At 47.5% G+C, this 21,112-nt stretch overlaps 1 long non-coding RNA gene across 2 annotated transcripts in view; it reads left to right on the plus strand.

Annotated features, from left to right (window-relative positions):
- The window catches only part of LOC147737496 (uncharacterized), a 234,577-nt gene that overhangs the window by 181,109 nt on the left and 32,356 nt on the right, over positions 1–21,112 (plus strand). For both annotated transcript variants that reach the window (XR_015299109.1, XR_015299095.1), the window contains one exon: positions 12,429–12,607. This is a non-coding gene — a long non-coding RNA (uncharacterized LOC147737496). The remainder of the gene's footprint in view (positions 1–12,428; positions 12,608–21,112) is intronic.

Raw genomic sequence — 21,112 nt, forward strand, 5'->3', positions numbered from 1 at the left:
CCGTCTTTAACCCGCACTCCATGGCGGAAGGAAGTGTCTGTCCCCAGCGCATGCGCAGCTGTTAATGCAAGTCCGTCTTTAACCCGCACTCCATGGCGGAAGGAAGTGTCTGTCCCCAGCGCATGCGCAGCTGTTAATGCAAGTCCGTCTTTAACCCGCGCTCCGTGGCGGAAGGAAGTGTCTGTCCCCAGCTCATGCGCAGCTGTTAATGCAAGTCCGTCTTTAACCCGCGCTCCGGTGCGGGAAGCAGTGTCTGTCTTCAGCGCATGCGCAGCTGTTAATACAAGGCCCTCTTTAACCCGCACTCCATGGCGGAAGGAAGTGTCTGTCCCCAGCTCATGCGCAGCTGTTAATGCAAGTCCGTCTTTAACCCGCGCTCCGGTGCGGGAAGCAGTGTCTGTCTTCAGCGCATGCGCGACTGTTAATACAAGGCCCTCTTTAACCCTCGCTCCGCGGCAGGAGGAAGTGTCTGTCCCCAGCGCATGCGCAGCTGTTAACCCATCAAGACCTCTTTAACCCGCGCTCTTAGTTCAGTCTTGGTGTTTTCTGTTTTTCTGAATGAAAGACATTGTGGACGGTCCCAGTTGCGTCTTCTCTCGGTTGGACTCTGTAGGCTGCGCTTCCCTGCGGGGCCGCTCAATGACACACTCTTACAGTTTTATGTGCTTCGCTATTCTCAGCGCATGCGCGGCCATAACGAGCAGACATCCTGCGCATGCGCAGCTACAGATCATCAGAGCGTCTCTTGTCCCGCGCGCGGTTTGTTGTCACACGGGACCCTCGGGTGTGTCCCCTTCAACCAGGCCGACACTGTCCCCCCTTCTCCCCGGCCACTCCCCCCTCGAACCCACAAGAGAGGTAAGGGGAGATAAGGCCTCGAGGCAGCAGTGGAAGCGGTGGAAGAGCAAGGGTGTGGTGTCTGTGGGGGGCGGAGCCTGTGGCAATGGGGCGGGGTCTGTGAGTTGAGGGTAGGGCCTGTGGGAGTGGTCAGTGGATGTGGGGGCGGGGTCAAAACAATACACCTACACAGCCTGGAGGCATTGACTGTTTCGTGTTCCTCACAGGAGACTAGTTTGTCCTTACGCTTCAACTGTGGAATGTGTTTTTTTGGAACCCTAATCGCTCCAACTTTAGTTTGTATCGTGTAATTTTTAGCGGATTTATACTCTGTAAATATGTTACCATAATATCTAATCCTATATAATTCGCTCTATTGTGAAGAGCTCTGACACCGCTGGGTAAAGAATGTGCTATAAAAAAATGCCTAAATAAATCCAATGCCCTGCGACCAGGCTGTTGGAGGCTCGTCGTGGCCTTGGGGCTCCCAGTCACACATCCTCAGGTCTGTAGACTAAAGACTATTGCAGTTTGCAACTCAGAACTGGCAATTCCTCAAGCTCTGGCGGGCTGCTTTTGGAGGCTTCAGGCATGATTCTGAATGCCGCCATAGTCGCCGAATCTCAAGTTGGACATTCATACCTTTGTCCTGGGCCACTACAATCACAAACTTTACCCACTTGCTGCCCGCATCTATAAAATATTTTTTTGACACAAGTGTGTCCACATGAGCATCTTTTAATTTGGCTGATTTGCAGCAAATATTTTTTTTAACCCTTTGCGTGTGTGCGTCGGCCAACGGCCGTCGCAAATACTACCTCTGTAGTGCTGCGCACGTCTGTTGGCCGACACAGCCCCGCCCGCGCATTCGAATGCCCACACCGCAGAGGAATTGCCGCCACAGTAAAGGGGTTAAAGCCATGCTCTTGTATTTACAATCAACAGAAGCTTGTGCAGCGAGGGCTGGTGCTGTTCCAGACATTCCATTCATTTTGTGGAAGTGCCTGGACCTGTCTTCAGCGCATTCCTTGCTCCCAAATGGCGCTTCTCAGGCCCTAGACTCTTGCTGTGGTTCAGTGGGCTCCTAAATCAAGCTTTTGAACTCCTCATGAGTGCAAATGAGCCCATTCGAACCCGAAACCCACTGCTCGCACAGAACTTCAGCACGAGCCCCTGCCGCCTATCTCCTTGCACGGAAAGCATCAATCGATCTGGAAGACCAACAACGTAATCCTCCAGCCCGACCTTCTGCGATACCTGGCCTGCTCTTTGTGCCATGTCCACCACCGCCATCAACTCTCTCCTTACTCCCTGCGACCCTCTCCAATGCGAACGGGGCTCTTGGCTCAAAACTTGAGAAGGTAAACTTTCAGCTGAACTAATCTAGGGCTCTATCTAATTCGCGCTCCATCGTGATCAGCGTGAACTTTTGACTTTAACCTGGTCCAGCATGACCAGATTGCCTCGGTTGGCGCTTTATGTTTTTAGGTGCTATATAGAAGTTTATACTTTAAAATTCATATCTCCGGTTATACTGATTGGATTTTTGTCTTTTGGGTTTCGATTTGTTGATGAAACTGAGCTCTATTGTTCTAACCTGGTGTTGATTTTGTGTGCTGTTTACACTGTTTTACTGTTTGAAGTGTTGCACAAATATTTACACATTGCCTCTAAATTAAGCCTGACTGCTCCGTACCAAGCTACCAGGGGGTTGACCACAGTTTAATTTGGGGTTTGCGTGTGCCTTATCCTGACTAGGATTGTCAAATTCTGAAAAGGAGCATACAGTTATAACTAGATTCTTTCATCAATTATACTCAAGCATGTAATTAAACCTCATTTCCTTTGCAAACTATACAAAATATTATAAGATCCACCAAATCATAAAATACAGCGCAGAGTCTTGTGATTTCTTTTTTTCAATGTATTCTTTATTTGTACTCAAATGCATCAGCCCAGCCAACGCGTTTCGTCCAACATGGACTTCATCAGGGTTGAAATAGTCTTTTATAGTAGCTCACCAAGGTGCTATTTCTGTAATCAGATGTAGTATAGATATATGGGCAATCACCATATCAATCATGATTGATTTAATTCCTTTGATCCATATTGAAATAGTTTTATTGGAAAACACCAAGTCGCTTATTCTTATTAAGAGCTGCAGTATCAATAAGCTGGTAATCACCATCGCATCCGGTCAGATAAAATCATGATAGGATTATTACCTTTGATAAGTCCTGGCATGTAGTCTCGTTGGGTATGCAAAGCCATCTATCCGATCTGATAGACAGACGGTCTTGCATGCAACGGTGATTGGCTATATATCTATCCTACATCTGATTACAGAAATGCACCTTGGTGAGCTTCCTTGCACCTGCTTCACTAATGATTGCTGCTCCTTTGTGGGCATAAGGTAGGCTTCAGTGAGCTCTTACCCCTTATTTTTTTTAAAACTTTATTTAGCATTTAGGTACGAGTAAAAAAGTACACTAGGACAAATAAAATCCTTTACAAGTACAGGTAGACATAGTACACACTGTCAAGGGCTCAATCAATGCCGCAGAGTGATCACATGTTACATAAAGCAAGCCCCTCAGCTGCTAACATATTTTCTGTTACAATCGTTCTTGACTCTGATTCACATAAACGGTGTTTACAATCATGGCATGGGAATACATCCTCTGTACCGACATCAAAAAAGGAGTTTAGCATCCGGTGTAGTTGATTATTGACATGTATCTCAGGACAGTCTAACCCACCCCTGTTGGGACTATGCCCTGTTCTTTTCAGGTAGGGGGGTCTTGCCGCTGCGCCTCTAGGTATGTTGTGAAAGTTCCCCAGATATCTCTGGGCCTGGAGGTGGGGGCGGACCGTAATTGCGTATAGGTCGCTGTGTGTGGAACAGGACGCCATGCTCTTCAGACATCCCTTCACCGAGGGTGCTGTTCTGCCACCCCAATGAATGGATACCTCCCTTTTGGCCAGTAGTAAGCTGATGGCAACAAACCTGCGAATTGCCGGTGGGAAATGCTTTACATATCCCAACAGGGCAATCTCAAGCAAGGGGGTCATCGGTACCTTAGCCAAGCCACTCACTATCTTATGTATTCCTACCCATTATGAGTGTTTGCGTGGACAGGTCCAGGCGAGGTGGGCGAAGTCTGCATTTGGAGCGTTGCATCTTGCACAATGGTGCGGTCTAGCAGGGTCTATCCTGTGGAGTCTGGAGGGGGTAATGTATATCCTACGAAGAAACGTAAAGTGTATTAGTTTGTGTCGGCCATTAAGAGAGACATTTTTCGTAACTGCACAGCAGGCAGCTCACTGTTCGTCTGTGATCGGATTACCCAAGTCGGTCTCCCAGGCAGTGCGTACTCTGTCTACAATTGCTGGGCATGCCTTATAGAGCTGCGATATTAGATGTACCCCTCTCTCGCTGCTTATCACTGTTATGAGTGGGGGGGAGGAAGGAGGTTCCAGAAGGTAGTCCGGTAAAATAGCTCACAGGGCAGAACAGATTCGTAGAAGGACGTATCTGTCCATGAATGTGGCACCAGGGAACAAGGACTCATCATCATGATCAAAAATATGTCCTTCTGGAAATAGATCGCCTATCTTAGCAATGTCAAATTTAGCGCATGTCTTCTGTATGAGCTTTTTGCTAGTTATAGGTATCCATTTAGGGGTCGGGAGTGGCAGATCAGAAGAATAAAGCAATGGTGTGTGTGTTATGCAACACAATTTCTCCCATGCCCAACTAGTGGTCGAAACCCTTCAGTAATATCACCGCTAAAATGTCCGGGAGGACTAAGTCAAACTCTGGTCGGAGGTATGGAATTCTGGCATCAGGGTGGTACCATATCTGTGCAAAACTGCACTGTGCAGCCAAATAGTACAGTTGTAAATCAGGGACCCCGAACCCACCTCTATCGCAGGGGAGTGTCAAAACCCGCCAGTTTACCCTGGCGTTTCCGCCACCCCATACTAATCTTATTAAGTGTGATCGAAGGGTCGAAAAGAATTTATTTGTGAGAGGGATCGGGATGTTTTGAAATAGATATAAAAATGTAGGAAGCACAACCATCTTAATGAGGGAAACTCATCCAGCCATGGATAGTGGGAGCTTTAGCCATTTCTCTGTTTGAGTCTCTAATCTGGAAATAGCTGTCCGTAATTGCGGCGGATGATCTGCTCTGTTTCTAAGTGTATATGTATGGCCAGGTTGTTAACCGAGTCAGTATTCCATTCCAGGGGGCATTCCAAGTCCCACTTGTCTGTGCTGGCAGTGAGAGGAAAAATTACAGATTTGTTCCAATTGATTCCCAGTCGAGAATGTCTGCCAAAGGGCAGAATTTCCCGGATAAGGGGATCCAAATTAGTCTGGGGGTTGCGTACATATAAAATCGTGTCATCTGCATACAATGATACTAACAATGGGCCGGTGGTGAACTGTAAACACCTATGAAGGTCTTTCTGTTGGAAGTGCCTCATTAGTGGGTCCATGGCTAAAATGAACAACAGAGGCAACAACGGGCAGCCCTGTCTCTTGCTGCGTGAAAGTGAGAAGGGAGCCGTCAATGTACCATTTAGTTGGAGACGGCCAGCGGTTGACTGTATAGCAGGGCAGTCTTGGCAATGAAACCAAACGGCATCCCCATGCACTCCATGTTGGATAAAATAAAAGGCCATTCAAGGGAATCAAATGCCTTTTCTGTATCAAATAGGATTGCCGCAGCAGGGATTTCCGGGTTAATTCTATGCAGAGTGCTAAATAATGTACGTAGATTGAAGGCTGTCGAGCGATGGGGTATGACACCAGACTGGGCCGGGGAAATGATAGATACTATTGAGAGAGACAGGCAACATGCCAGAGCCTTTGCCATTATTTTGTAGTCTAGGTTTAAGAGTGATAACGGTCAATAGGAACCACATAGCAGGGGGTCCTTGCCAGGTTTGGGGAGAAGGGGGGCGTGGCTTGAGGCTCTGCGAAAATGGCCGCACTGTAGTGCAGCTGCGCCAGCCACCGGAAGAAATCTGCTAATATCCTTGCCCAGATATCGCACAGTAGCGACACTGCGTGTGGGAGTGAACGGCTGAAGCCCTGCCGACACAGAGGAATTGTGTGGCATTGTGATCGGCACATGAAAAGACGGACACCTATCTGTCCTAAGGCCTGGGCTCCCCTGCTGGAAATGGCGGCCTGAGAAGACTGCCGGGACTCACGGAGGCAGATGGAGCCACGGAGGACTGTGCTCGCTGTTGAACAGGCGACAAGCCGAACCGTGAGTGCCCAGCGGTCGTTCGATTTTCTGGCAGGCTAGACGCTGGGAGGAGAGGCTGCGGACGGCAAGACAGCAGAGGTGACGCTCGGCGGCGCTGGGGGAGGTGAGCCGGAAACGGCGATACGCAAGGTCCCAGCGCAGCAGGAGATCCTAGGCCGCTAACGGAGGTGGAGTTCTGCACAGGCTGAGGTACGGGACAGTAACGGGCGCGCTCCTTGGACACTAACCCGCCACCTCCTGTGACACACTTGCGGCTGCACCGGGGGTGGTCGCCCCCCCTCTCTGGCTAGAGGGGGATAAGTGAAGATCCAAAGGAGCGCACACAAACCGCCTAATATCGGACCCACATGAGCCACATGGACAGCGGCCTATACCGTTTGGAACTCGCTACACGGGAGAGATAGATGAGCTGCCTCCGAACATAGTAATTGAGGAGCACTATTGGAGCTAAACACGGGCAGCCTAGACAGTTGACCCTACGTGACACAGTGCCTGAGTGGAGGGAGCACGGAAGTGCGGCAAAACGCTACTCGGACTCACGCGCACTTGCCGCCAGAAGCAGGCTGAACTGGGTGGAAGCGGATCTGTCAGGCACCTCATTTGGCGACCTACAGGGGGGCACATCGGGTGGCAGAAGTGCGCAGACAGCCAGGAACGTGTTGCGGGGGGAACTTGCAACACGCTTTGATCGAGCTCCACGAGACACCAGCAAACAGACATACCGGGTCCCCAGGGGATAGCGGACATAATCTGGGGGTGCACTGTACTGTCGAGGTCAATCACGCACACCGGTGGTGACCGACGGAGGGCGAAAGTAAGAGGCACTTAACAGTAAGCAAGAAGCGGAAACTTATTCTGTTGCTGGCGTCCCCCCCCCCCCACCCCCCCCCCCCCCCCACGGGTCTGCTCCAATGGGGAAGCCTGACAAGACACAGCCCACGCTTACTTTTGAACTGCGTAAGGGTGGACGCCAAGGGCACACTTCAGCACCGAACGTGGATCATGAGGCGGCCGCACCACAGTCCTCCGCCCTTGAAAAAACTTAAGCTGCAATCCAAAATAGTCTGCAGTCTATCGATGGGAAAATCGAAGTCCTCACTGGAAGGATGGACCAATTCTCGTCGGAATTGGACAAGCACACGGTTCGTCAAATCGAGGCTGAACAGCGTATATCTGACACGGAGGACGGCTTGCAACAAATTGCGGACAAAACGGGCGAATTCGCCAAACAGTTAGAGGTCATGCAGGCACGGAGCGAGGACAGTGAAGCGAGATCCCGCAGGAATAATATTCGCATAATAGGTCTGCCGGAATCCTCAAATGTAGGGAAACTGGAGGACTATGTCGAGACCCTACTGCAGGATTTATGCTATCCATAGGATGAGGACAAGAAGTCATGGTTCCTCTTGTGGAGTGCTCTAGCAGTGTGACATCCAAATACGCGAAGAGTGGTGTGGTGAGTGGATGATGTGCAACTTGATGCGTATGAAGTGCTCTCTGTAATAGAATCATATTGCCCTCTGCCTATGTTTAGGTTACAGTTCATTTCTCTTTACACATGAACATATGGGTTGATTAATGTAGACTGGTGTTTCAGTTCACAAGCAAGAAAAAGAGGCTTCATCGCAGATGACACGCCTGTTCCGACATGCATACTGAATCTAGATCGTCTGTATTAGGAACGCATTGAGCTGCAGTTGGCATTCCTACGCAGTCTGTGGGTGATGGGGTGCACGGAAAAACACAGCCTGGTGAATATATGCAATGGGGAATATTATTTGAAGCGCGCCGGCCCGTTGGGGTTGTAGGCGACATGCTGTGTAAATATATGTTGAAGTTATAAATATTCCGTGTACTGAACAATTTTGCTACTGAGGAGCTGCCGGCCACTGGTTGGTTGTAGGCGTGCGGCTGTGTGACCTATTTATTACTAATAAAGGTATTGAAGACTCAAAAAAAACAAAAAAAGGTTTGGGGAGAAGAATGATGACTGCCTCACACAGGGTGGGAGGTATTATCTGCCTTTCCAGGGCTTCTGCATATACTTTAAGGAGATGGGGAATCAATAAATCTTCATAGGCCTTATAAAAATCAGCTGTGAAACCGTCGAGCCCCGGGACCGAGGAACTCTTCAGGGCAGAGATGCCTTAGAGATAGGCTCACCGAGAAAGTCCTGCATAAACTTCTTGAGATAAAACAAAGCGACCTCAGATAAATAGCTCTCGTGCTGGACCCTGTCTTGAACCAATCTAGTGGTGTATAATGTTTCAAAATAGGACATGAATTTCCCCTGGATATCCAGTGGGTCAGTGATCGGTTGTCCCGACGAAGTTCTCATCGGGGATGTATGCCTTACAATAGAGAGGTCAAATCATCTGTGCTAGGATTCGTCCCGGCCGCTCACCTTTGCCGTATTTCCTGGCATTGTAGTATTTCCCCATAAAAAGAATCTCCCTCTCAGCGGTATCTTTGAATTCTGTGAGCAGAATATACACACTCATGTATGCTTTAAAACTCTCCCATAAAATTGCCACAGTGTCTACTGAACCAGTGTTAATGACGAAGTAATCCTCTATCGCTTCTCGTAATTCCTGTCTAAAAACGTCATCATCTAATGCGTGGCTGGGAAATCGCCACTGTCGTTCAAAACCCTCGGGTCGCGGGACCTTCAATGTTAATAATACAGGGGAGTGATTTAGGAAACAACTGAAAACTTTTCTTTTTCCTAAGTAATTGTCCCATCTTCCTTGGTTGTCCCCCTGTTTGAGCATTATTCGTGATCATAGCGCTGGGATGCCTCTGGGTAACCATGCGCTCTACAAATCTGGCTAATAATAATAATAATAATAAGTGATCCGAATATGTGTGAGGAAGCGTCCGGATCACATGACACCAGCTGATAAGTTCTGGGGATGCCAGCCAATAGTCGAGCCTCGTCCATGTGTAATGACTGCCAGTGCAGTGAGTATAGTCAGTGCTATGTGGGTTTTGCGTACGACCTATGTCACTTAAGGAGAAGCCCTCTATCGCTTCTCGTATGTGCGTCCAGCATCAGTCACCCTGGCAGCGGCGCCACACTCCAGTGTATTTCCGCCTGGCCTCCTGTACCATGATTGTAAAGTCTGGATATAGGGACAGCTTGGAGCCCTGCCATACCATTTCGCCCCGTTCTTGTGCCAGGTGCTGGGCCGTGTCTCGATCCCTAAAGTTCATGACACGGGCAATGATGGGTCTGGGCGGGCATCCAGATTGGGCCTTGGACCTAGTGTTCTATGAGCGCGTCCTATCACAAAGCCCATAGTGAAGACTTATCTACAAAACAAGTCTATCAGGATTGTTTCTACCAAGGTGTACATGCGACCAGCGGCTGTCGATTCCGGAACACCCAAAATGTGCATATTATTTTGGCGACTGCGCGCCTCTAAGTCCTCTTTCTTGATCGCGATGTCTTTGAGGTAACGTTCCATTTGGCCGAGCCATTTCAAGGATTGAGCCGTTCCATCTCCTAGATCTGATGTATGCGAATCCACCACGTCGAGTTTTCTCTCGTGAACTTGGATCTTCGATCCCAGATCCGCCATGTGCTTATCTAGGGCATCAAAGCGCACATCTAAGGCTCTGAACCACGCTCTCATCTCTTGTAGCAGGGAACCTAATTTGTTGGTATCACCCTCTGGTGTTGTGTCTTTCTGGCCACCTTTCGCCATGTTGTCAGGGGTTCTTGGGCTACTTCGGTGACCTTTTCGAAGGGGAGAAGGCGCTGTTTGGGGTCTTTGCGGCCCATACCGCAGTTCCACCCGCCAAGTATTAATTAAGCCCAATGCCAGAGTCTTCTGGTTATGGGCGCAGAGCAGGTGCAAGTAGCTGGCGAAGAGAGATTAGGCAAGCAGAACTGATCAGCAAGGAATGGGCATCTAACCCATGTTTGTATTTTCCTGACAACAGGGGAGGTTTTGGGTATTTCACTATTGTCTCCCACAATGGATCTTGTGGTGCAGCAGTGGTCCGGGCACAGTACTTCCACAGAGCAGGTTGTTTGAAGACAAGGCAATGTGCAGTCAGCAGTTAATGTTTCAAGTTTACTGCAGCATAAATTGGTGGCTGGGGCAGAGACATGGCTGAGGTTCGGATTCCGTTTTTCGCTCCGGGAGCAGCGCAGCCACGCAAGGTAGGGTTACAACAATGGAGCCCTACGGGGAAAAGGGGGAGAACAGCACAGGCCGCGGCCGAGCGAGTGCATATGCGGGGAGGAGATTCCCAAAGGAGCTTCGGAAATGCTGTACCAGGTGTCGACGAGGGAATGATCACAGGCACCGTCCCTGTGTGCCCCTGCGATCAACGCAGACATAAAAGTGCCGCGCTCGGACCACCGGAGGTCAAACGGACCTCTCGCCAGTACCGAGCGCCGCTTTGCCCAGAATGTGGCCGCTCAACGCTCCAGTCCATGGCCCGGTGACTCACAGCACCCCAGCTGCTGGCTCAGTCCCTCCGCCGCCGCACCCGGAGTCTCCTCATATCGTCGATGCCGCCATCTTGAAAGTCGTCCTTCCGTCTGGAGTCACCGATTTCTGCCGTTCCGGTTGTTTTCTCGCAGCACCGCAGGGAGACTTTTAATCAGGATCCCTTCTGCTGCATTTAGGCGTCTTCTCCCTGCCCGGTAGCCACGCTGGATAGCGGGAATTCACGTTGTTGCAACGACTGCTGGCAGAGCTTCAAAGCTGAGCAACCATCTTGGTTTCCGGCTTGGCCATGGCCCCGGCTCTCACCTCTTCTTCAGCCCTGGTGCCACTGTGCCTGCTGCACTAACAATATATGTGCCTATGTTCTCTGTCCTTGGAGTATTTTGCACTTTGACCCCTAACCTTCGGTGCACTGGGAGTTGGTTGCACTGGGCTGTTTACTTTTATGTACCCTGATGTGACTCTATCTGCCCTCATATGAACCATACATTAGATAAGACCCTTTTAACTCTGCGACCCGGAAGGGCCTCTCTGAAACCTGATATGCAGAGAATAGATATAAGAAAACAAAGCAAGAGAAAAAAATGGGGATATAAAAAAGAGTGAATGTTGTAGAAAAACAAAGGTTATGAAGTGCGTGTGTGATTAGGGTGACCAGGTGCCCCGGATTTACCAGGACAACCCCGGTTTTTCAATTTTCAAGAAATTTGTCTTGTGTCCCTGTTTTCATAGAGGGCTAACTGAAAGAGGCACATTTTTATGTATTCCAAAGGAGGACTGGCTAGTTTCTGTTATCAGAAAGCAATTTAATTAGCAGGTATGAAACAGTGTTTAAGCTTTGCTTCTTGGAAGTGAGAGCAGATTTCCTGCTCTCGCTTCCAAGAAGCAAAGCAGAGTTTGCTATGGCATGGCGGGAGACATTGCAGCTGGCCCTAGGGGATGATAGTCCCCAGGCCATCAAGGGCTCTAGAATGGGGGCTTCGCGCCCCCCCCTCCAATGAGTACAAAGCCCCTTGGAGGTGGTGGTCCCTGGGGCCCAGGGTGTCACGAATTCACCCACCTGTACTCCGGTTATTCCTTCCTTGATGCTGCTATTACCCAACTCCTTCTGAACTCCACCGGAGAGGCAAGGATAAGATTCACTTGCCGCCCTGATCGAACCCCGGGGGAGGGGGGAATAGGGATGAGAGAAAAGAGATGACACACTGGATTCTTGTAGACCGACTTAACAATTCGTTTAGAATGTCTCTCGAGAAAGACAAAGTGTTACTGGGCTTCAGTTTTCAGCTCGTGTATAATCTGATAAATGTACCCGATTAATCTGAACACCCTAAATCACTTCTTTAGGTCAAACATCTGCTTTGGAACTCTTAATTGGGTATACCTGAATTACCCTCGACCTTTTCTCAAAAGGATTCTTGAAACTAAAAGAAAGAATAAACAAAAAAACACTACAGGTGCACTAATAATCTGTGATTGCTCAAATTATCACAAGAGTTACTGATTTCCTTTACAATATTTGCTCCGTAATTTCACATTAAATATATATAAATAATAATAACAATCGAGCTCTCTGTTCCCTTTCAGTCTTCTAATCAGACTCAAGGTATTTACACAAATGTCTGTTTTACTTTAACATTCTTCACTTAGTCAATGTCCTTAAAGTCCTTGGATTGTTTCAGGAAGAGTTTCAAAACGTTCTCTTGATTTATAGAAGGTCAAGAGGTCTGCCACAGCTTTCATTAAGTTTAAATTCTTACTGGTATGTGTTCAAGCATGCTAACGCTTTACCATTCAGAGCGAGGTGTTGCTTGGCAACCCTTTGTTGATTCTCTTTTCTTTTCTGCAGGAAATCGGAAACAGTGCCGGGAGAGGATTTGGAGCCGGAAATTCAGAAACAGGAAGGAACGTCTGAAATGTGCTCCGGGCAGCAAGAACACAGCCGAAGACACTGAGTGAAGACAGGGAAGGAAGCAGGGTGGAGCGCTGAAGAGCTTCGGATGATCTGCCACCCAGGTCCGGAGTCTGGTGAGTGTTTAGGCACGAAGCAAAGCATCGGGAACCAAGTGGGTGGGGTTTAAATAGCTTTGGGTCTCAGGTTTTCTCACTTGTGCAGGTGAAGGTGATTTGGGCCTTAGATCTTTCCCAAGTAATTCACGTGTACATGCCAAGACCGTTTACACATGCAGGAAATGCCTCCTGCCCCCACACACAAAAGGTCTTCGTATGTGACAGGGTTTTTCCGGATGCAAGGCGTGGAAAGATCTGACCAATCTTGGAGTATGTACATGTGTTTCTGTTTCCACGATCTTTCTGACGCATCATAACCCTTCCAGTCAATTAAATACTGTAATCGACCATGTATACGTTTTGCATCTATAATGCGATTTTCTTCATATGCAATATTGTCTCCAACTACAACAGGTGGAGGAGGGTTGTCTTTTCGTGTGGACGGATGTAATGACTGATATTTTCCTACTTTTCTGGTGTTTCAGCTAGTTAGCTATAAAGTAATTACTCATCACAGTCCCTTCCCAGAACGCCTAACAACAAAACACCACATTTAGATTACCTATCTGAGAAAGGAATAACATAAATAACTAAAGATACTATAGATCATAGCTCCGAGGGTATGTAAAGCAACGTCCTCCGATGAATCAGAATCAAATATCAAATCAGGTCAGCAACGTCTTCTGACGATCAACGCGCACTTACACGAGCAATGCACCCTGGTGTGAATCAATATCAAATCAGCAACGTCTTCCGACGAATCAATATTAAATCAGCAATGTCTTCCGACTAATCAAATATCAAATCAAGTCAGCAACGTCTTCCGACGATCAATGCGCACCTACGCGAGCAACGCACCCTGGTGCGAATCAGCAACACCTTCCGGTGAAAATCAGTACATAGCTCTTACGCTATGTTGGGTTGGTCTACCAGCAATTTAGGTATTCCTGCTTAGGAGCCGATTTCCCTTCCGTATCTACAATTACTCATAAGAGGGGAACTAGCACATCCCTCTGTAAGCACTTGGTAAAAAAGAGGCCGACCTTCCTCCACAGAGAATAAGGACAAATGATATATTCTCCCATGTAGTCATCCCTAATCATGAGCAGCGCACCTTCCCATCATCAGTTACCTGTAAGAAGGGAATCACCCATCCTTCTATACGACAGCACCTGGTTAAGAAGAACCCACACTCCCTCTTAGTGACAACAAACAAATGGAATTAATGCAAATTGGGGTCTTTTATTACACAATGATGAAAGGACATAGAAAGAAATGACTTATTAATACACATACACACATATAGAACCTGAAAATAAAGGAATAATTAGATAAAATTAGTCATACATGGAACACCTCACCATATTATTAGACATCTGCAATCTGAAGACAGGCCAGTCTCTCTTTCCCTCTTCGGTTGGGTCAGGACTCTCTGTTCCACAAACACGACTGCACGTCTGCACCGTGATGCTTCACCAGACTGCCAAAACCACCAGACAGTCATCTCACCCTCACTTGGACCCGCTTTCACTAATATAGAATGTAGCTCTCTCTCGAAGCTTCTAGAAGAACCCGCCTACCGTTCTCATGAGATTCCTGTACCTTTCCGTACCAGGCACACAACAGCAGCTGGCCAAGCGTTTGTTATGGCTCCAGCGCGAAGAGAGCACATTTCTCCGATAAGAACCAGTGCTTGCTGGTTCACTACTAGCGAACAACACATTGAAACTAAAACATTGCGTTTCACCTAAAGAGGCTTAGCAGGATGGTGTCAGAAAAGAACATGGCATCGCTCGAGCATAGGCCTTTAGGCCCGAAAAAGAGCGAAAAGCAGCATATAAGGGGACATAAAGCTGTCAAAGTCTATAGGCAAGCCCTATCAACTAGGTGAAATAAAGGTTGGGAATGGACAAAACACCATACATGTTCGAATGACAGCAGCATATAATGAGATGGTGGTGGGCAACGGTCATAACCGAGCCAAAAAAGCACCAATACCTCAGTCACTACAACGGATCATGTGGTTTGAGCAAAGATACACGAAAAACTGGGTGGATGGCATATTCCGAGGGCAAAGTTAATCTCATTGAAACTGGATTCAAAATGTTATTTATGGGAAAGGGGCCAATGAACCTAGGTTTTAGTTTCTTGGGGCCTTCAATCTGGATATTTCTGGTTGATAACCGGACGAGATCCCCTACTTTATAGGGTGATGCTGGTGTTTTGTGTTTATCGACTGATAATTTGACCTTTTTGTTTATTGTTGGCTAAACTACGCTTGGCTTGTTCTTGAAATTCCCGCAATTCTGTTAATCTTTCGGTCACAGCAGGCATAAATCTGGAAGGATGGCAGGAATAGATCGTGGATGGAAGCCTGTTATAAAAAAGAAAGGGGAACAGCCTAAAGCTGCATGATAGCTATTGTTGTATGAAAACTCTGCCAATGGTAGGACCTCGTCCCAATGAGCCGATATAATGAAGGTTAGGCACCGTAGACTTTGTTCAAGGTATTGATTAACTTTTTCTGTCTGGCCGTCAGTCTGTGGGTGAAAAGCGGAGGATAATGCTATTTCCATTCCTAAATGTTTGCACAACTGACTCCAGAATGTGAGAAGTTGGCCTGATATATAATGCTCACTAATTCTAGGGATCACTTTGTATCAGTCCAAACAACCCTTATGGTGATTGGTTGTAAGTCAACCTTATAGACCAGCTATCCTAGTAGCATGGACAAGAACAGTCTTTAGGCTAAACTCTGAATGGCATGTAAAGCCAGCTGTTTTACCACATATAACCTTTGAATACCAAATGAAAAGACACCACACAAGTTGATATGAAAATAAACTGTCTATTTATTTATAACAAAATACCTCTGAACTCTTTATGAGGTCAGAGGCCTAAGCACATGACAATTACTAAAAAGAAATACGAGTATCCACAATAATTACACGAGTGCCTTAGGGGCACGACAACCATATACTCAATACAATGGAATGCGAGGAAAAGAAGAACAGTGAGAGGATCCAGAGGCTAGAGGATCGCTGGGACTACGCTACCAACTGAAGAAAGTAGGAGCAGGAGGCCCACGGGACTCACGTGCAGAGAGGAGACTCACAAGCGAGATGCATACCAACGTCTATGGATCTAACTGTTTAAAGAGTTACGGATTCCGTACGAACCCAACTAGCTAAGGGAAAAACAACAGTGGACCTGGACACTAGGATAGTGGACACAGACTTCAGCACCCAGATGCCTTAGTTACCTAACCCACGGACTGCGGGTGCATAGGGCTGAAAGTATGTTGGGTTTCTGTGTTGATCCCAATGGAGCCTGAAGTAAGAGTTGCTGGCAGGCGACCAGATGGAGGTGTCCAGAGTGATCCAAGGATGGATCGAGGAAGAAGAAGTCCTGAAAGGGAAGGGGACAGAGTCTCAGTCACTAGCCAGTGACTATACCGGAACCAGGAGGGAACCAGATGCTGTTGCCTCGATCAGGATGAAGAGTGGACGCTTGACTCTGAAGCTGCGCGGACCAGGAGCTGTTCTCGACGACCAGGCTGGGGGCGCAAGCTGTCCCACGAAGTCTGCTGCTGTTGGCGGTGTTGGATCGTCGATCTGGTCAACAGGCCTTGGCAAATGCAAGCCACGCGGTGGAGCAAAGATGGCGTCTGGTGCGGACCAGGAGGGTCCGGGGTACTTCTCCTTTGCAGGGAAGTAAGGGCCAGTCTGGGGGACCAGACCAGCAGTGTTGATTCGTTTGGGTCCTCGTCTCAGAGGTCACTAGCCAGCCGGCAAGTGACCAGCCAACCGGGTCAGCAGCAACCAGGCAAAAGGGCCCCACGCAGATCTCGTGGATGCTGGGGGGCTGGTCTTTGGTGCAGGTGCTGCTTAGGTGTAGGGCTTCTCAAACCCTGATGCACTCACTCGAGGATCCCTCGGCGGTCGTGCTGGAAGCACAATGCAGGCTTGTGAAGATGGCCGGCTTCAAGTGTCTCGTCGCACCCACGGGTCCCAGCTGTGCTGTGGAGGCAGGTTGAAGTCAGAGAGGTCTGAAGATCCGGTTCTCGTCGAGCTGGGCAGTCTTGTTCCTGGAGGAAGGACGTTGCAGCAAACCGCAAAGATGCTTGATGGTGCCTGCGGAGCAGGATGGTCACTCCCCGACCATAGGGGAGATTCTTCCATCTTCTGAGGAGCAGAACGTCGAAGGGTCAAGAGTTTCTTCTTCTGAAGTTGTCAAGAGTAATCTAATTTCTAAGAGACCAGCTCCTACCTTTATCCGGCTAAAGGGGGCTGCACTACGACTAGGTCCCTCCCCTGGGTGGGACCAGGAAGGGGGGTGGTTACACCCCCTTTCCTTTGTCAGGTTTCGCACCAGAGCTGGAGCAGGAGTGCCCCATCGACTGGTTTGAACCAGTGTATGCACGGGACACCTTGTGTGCCCCAGGCATGTCTCATTCTGTTCAGCCTGGTCCTCCCTAATACACAAAGTCCTGTCTGGGGTGGTGCTGGCACCTCCCCGGACAGGAAGCCCTTTGTCCAAGCCTCCCTCGCTGGAAGGACTCCCAGCAGCAAAGGTCAGACTTGTGTCTGGTGGCAGCATCCATTTTGTGATGCTGAGGCTCTGTTTAAGTTTAACTGGGGTTCTGGTTCTGTACATGTCTTGACCCTCTAGAAGGGTGGAATGCTACCCCCGTCGCCAGAACTGGCGAGGGGGTAGTATTCCAATTCGTATGACACCTTACTCAATATGTTTTGATAATGCTATACCTAAGTTAGCAAATAACCGCGAGGATTATAATGCACTTAAGAGTATATGGTATAGCGTTATCATGGAAACAGCCTAAGGACATGGTTCCGAAAGCTGCAGACAGGCTCAGCTCATGCTAGAGCACAATCTCACATATTTCCAAGCACTCTGCCTCCAGGATTGATGAGGCCTACCATAGGAGTGACTTATAGGAATCTATGTGTCCATTTTAGGTTAGATATAGGTATACTATATCTATAGCAAAGGGTGATTACACCACCTTGCCCCAGCTGTACTACCAGCCAGTTGTGTCAGTTTAGGGATGGCCAGCCAGGGGTGGCATAATACATGCTGCAGCCCCTGGTAGGCCCTGGGTATACCTATGCCCTGGGTACTTAAGGTACACTGTACAGTGGCTGATAAGGTGACCCAGTATCCAATCAGATATGTACCTAGGGTACATGGAGTCCATTTTAACAGAGAGAGCAGGAAGCCTGGGGCCCTGAATAGCAGGATCCCAGTCCAACTATGTCGAAAACCAGCTAAACACTAGGCAAAAAAGTTGGGGGCAACCATAGTCAGGTATCCACCTTCCTACACAGAATTTTTAAACGAATTGAGGGCCCCTGTCGGAAATTATTTTACTGGGAAGGCCATGTAGTTTTACAATATGGTTTAAGAACACTTCACTAAATTCTGTAGCTGTTGGTAGTTTTTGTAGTTTTTTAAAAATAGAAAAAGGACGATCTCTCGTATTGATGCTTATTCACAGAGTATTACAAAGCGCATCAAATAATAAAGATATCCATGTCTAATTTCACTCGATATTATCGGCGGTGAACCGTATGAATAAGCTCTCAGTCAAGTTTAATTAAACGATAAGACAAAACGACTGTAGATTGAATATCTTGTCTGTCTATAAGGCCAGAACAGGGTAGTTGTCGAAAAGAGAAGGCATACTCTATTGTGTCCCTCATCAGTCACGTTGTAGAAGTGTTAGGGGTGGCTATTGGCTCCAAGGAAGTTCTAACTTAGCGCTAAAGTGACTAGACAGTAAAGGTATGTCCCAATAGGTGTGTTAGTGTTAGTAATAATACATTGCCCACCGGCGAAGTGTATACATGGGGGCACATAGTTTGTAATAGCTGGTGTGTGATAACAGAGGCAAATGTATATCTCTAAAGTTAACATTAGTAAAACTGGTGCCAGGGGATCGTATCATTCATCCCTGAGATGTGGGTCTTGAGTCTATTTACCCATCGCTGCTCCCTTTCAAAGAGGATCTGTTCAGCGTTGTTGTTCTTATCGTGGAGCATCTCCAGGACTGTCCATCTCAGGTCATCACAGGAGTGGCCTGAGATGGACTATAGAACTATTTACAGGAATTTCTGTACATATGCTATATGCTGCCAATTAATGTGTCATTTGAATTACTTATGCTCACTGTATTCTTTCCAATTAACAGGAATCTCAGTATGAGAATCTCATACCCCCCCTTTTTGAACACTGCACTAATGGTGTGAGTATAAACCCCTTTTTCTGTTTGTCCTGACGAAAGCTCTACAGACCCCTGCGGGCCATATAGAGCTGAAACATGTTGACCTTTCAATAGAGTTATATGGTAGTCCTGTAACTCGGTTACCGAATATACCACTATTATTTCTTTTTAACTAACAGTGTGCATCTTCTTATAATAAATTTGGTTTTGCTGATACGACAGAGTTTTTTATACCCACTTGTTGGCACTGCCGTCAACTCCTCTGGAACAGTCCTAATCATCTCTGGACACTTCTACACTTGCCAGAGGTTGCCTCGGGTGAGGCTGGCATATAGCACGTCACTTGTCAACCCGATGACTATGCCATGGCGCTAGAGAAGGGGCGGATAAAAGATACACCGCAACAACGAAATCATAGCGTCTATGAGGGTTGCCAAGTAATAACCAATGGTTATTGTAGATACAAGTGTCCATTCCCATTTTTGATTACTGAGGTATCTATTCAGGGGAACTGAATGGACGTTATTTCCTCTTCCCTCTTTTGATAAGAAGTTCACCAATTGTTCCTTAACGCTGTGTCCTATAACTAATGTCAATCGACTGGGAGATGCGTCTGGTTAACTGAATAAAGTCCAGAAGGTCTTGGGTCCTTGTTGTTAAAAGGTAAGGATGTTTTATGGGATACAGCCATGGATTGTGGTATGCAGGTTGTATTTTATGTACTGCCTTGGTATGCAGAGTATAAAGCTGACAATGCTAAAACTAGTGCCCATCCTGGAATAAAAGAAGACACACCTAAAAATAGCTTATCCTAAAAACCCACCTTCCAAAAACAAGACACCAAACAAAAGGAAAAGCTGAGCTGCTGCAGGCGATGTCCCTAGTGTCTGATTACTGGTGTTTGTTTAGGTTTACAGGAGTCCAGAGGTTACATAGCAAACCTTGTCTATGCATGCAGTGTATTTTTCATTCATTATTGTAGTATTTATGTAATCCACTCATCGCGTGCCAGAAAGGAGATGTGTGTGGCTAGAGTTTTTTATATAGTGCCAGACTAGATCTGGTCTGTCTCCTGCTCCACAGCTTGTATCCGTAAAAGTGCATCAATGTCTCCTTCCCTTGGAAGCAAATCCACCTGTATTCCAGTTTAAGCATATTTATTCTCATAGAATCACTTTCAAAATCCACTGTTCCTCAAATAAATTCAAATTCAGTCTGCCCAATTCATTTTTGGGGTTCTCCCTTCAACAGGGGGCGCTCGTGAGGAATCTATGTTGTATGTTGTGTGTGGAAAATAGTGACATAAGAATTAACCTGCAATGCAATATAATCCTACATATACATAAATGTATAGTTTACTACATGTCCTGGTAGAGCCGAACCGCATGTCTGCGTTTGTGTTATACCAGGGCCTTCATCTTTTCGATAGTGAGAGCTACTTCTGATCGAGGAGAATCATCCTGATCTACTGCCTTTATCACGTGGCTTAGCTAAGGGTAGATTAATGCCAAGCAACTTCATTGCTGCCCCTAGAACGCCCAGTCCTGCTGCAGTGAGCACATAGCATTTGTAGCACTGGGTTAGGAAAGGTTTACCTGTAGGGCCCCTAAGCCTTTGTAGCACTGCTAGGTTTACCTGCGGGACCCCAAGCATTTATGGTACTGGTAGGAACGGTGTATCTGTGGGGTCCCCAGGGACGCGTTATGTTCATTTTATTCTTATTAACGAATCACATCTGAGAGGTTAGTGTTTCACTGATGGTTGTGGTCTCTTTGTCATGCAATACACAGGATGGCATTGTTCTCTCTAAGTGAGTGTGAAGACAGAAGACTTCTATTATCTGGTGAGTTGCCCTCCTGTTCATTGGCTGCTGTCCAGATCCTGGCCCTGGTTTAACAATTCAAGATTAATGTTCAGTAGTGGCAGTCATAGTATAAGGACTATGTGCAAGACCTGCTGTATAGTTTTCGCTGTCCTTGGAAATATACCTGCGCTGATTGCAGTGTTCGATTTATTAAAAATTGCACACAGAGTACCCCTTAGAGGGGTCCCCTAAAATCTACCAATCCTTAGTGTGGTCACCGACTGGCCTGAGCCAGCCTGCTACCACCAGACAGTGTCCTGTCCTCATGGGTAGAGTGCCTGTGCACTGCGAGGTCGATAACAATGCCTTTCCTGGGTGGAGGTGCTCACTCCTCCCCTGGTCAGGAAGAGCCATCTGTGGCAGGGATTTTCAAAGGCCTTGCCGCCTTTGTAATGCGACCCCAGCCTCTCCTGTT

The sequence above is a fragment of the Lissotriton vulgaris genome, chromosome 1_1 (assembly GCF_964263255.1).
Source record: "Lissotriton vulgaris chromosome 1_1, aLisVul1.2, whole genome shotgun sequence".
NCBI classification, from domain to species: Eukaryota; Metazoa; Chordata; class Amphibia; order Caudata; family Salamandridae; genus Lissotriton; species Lissotriton vulgaris.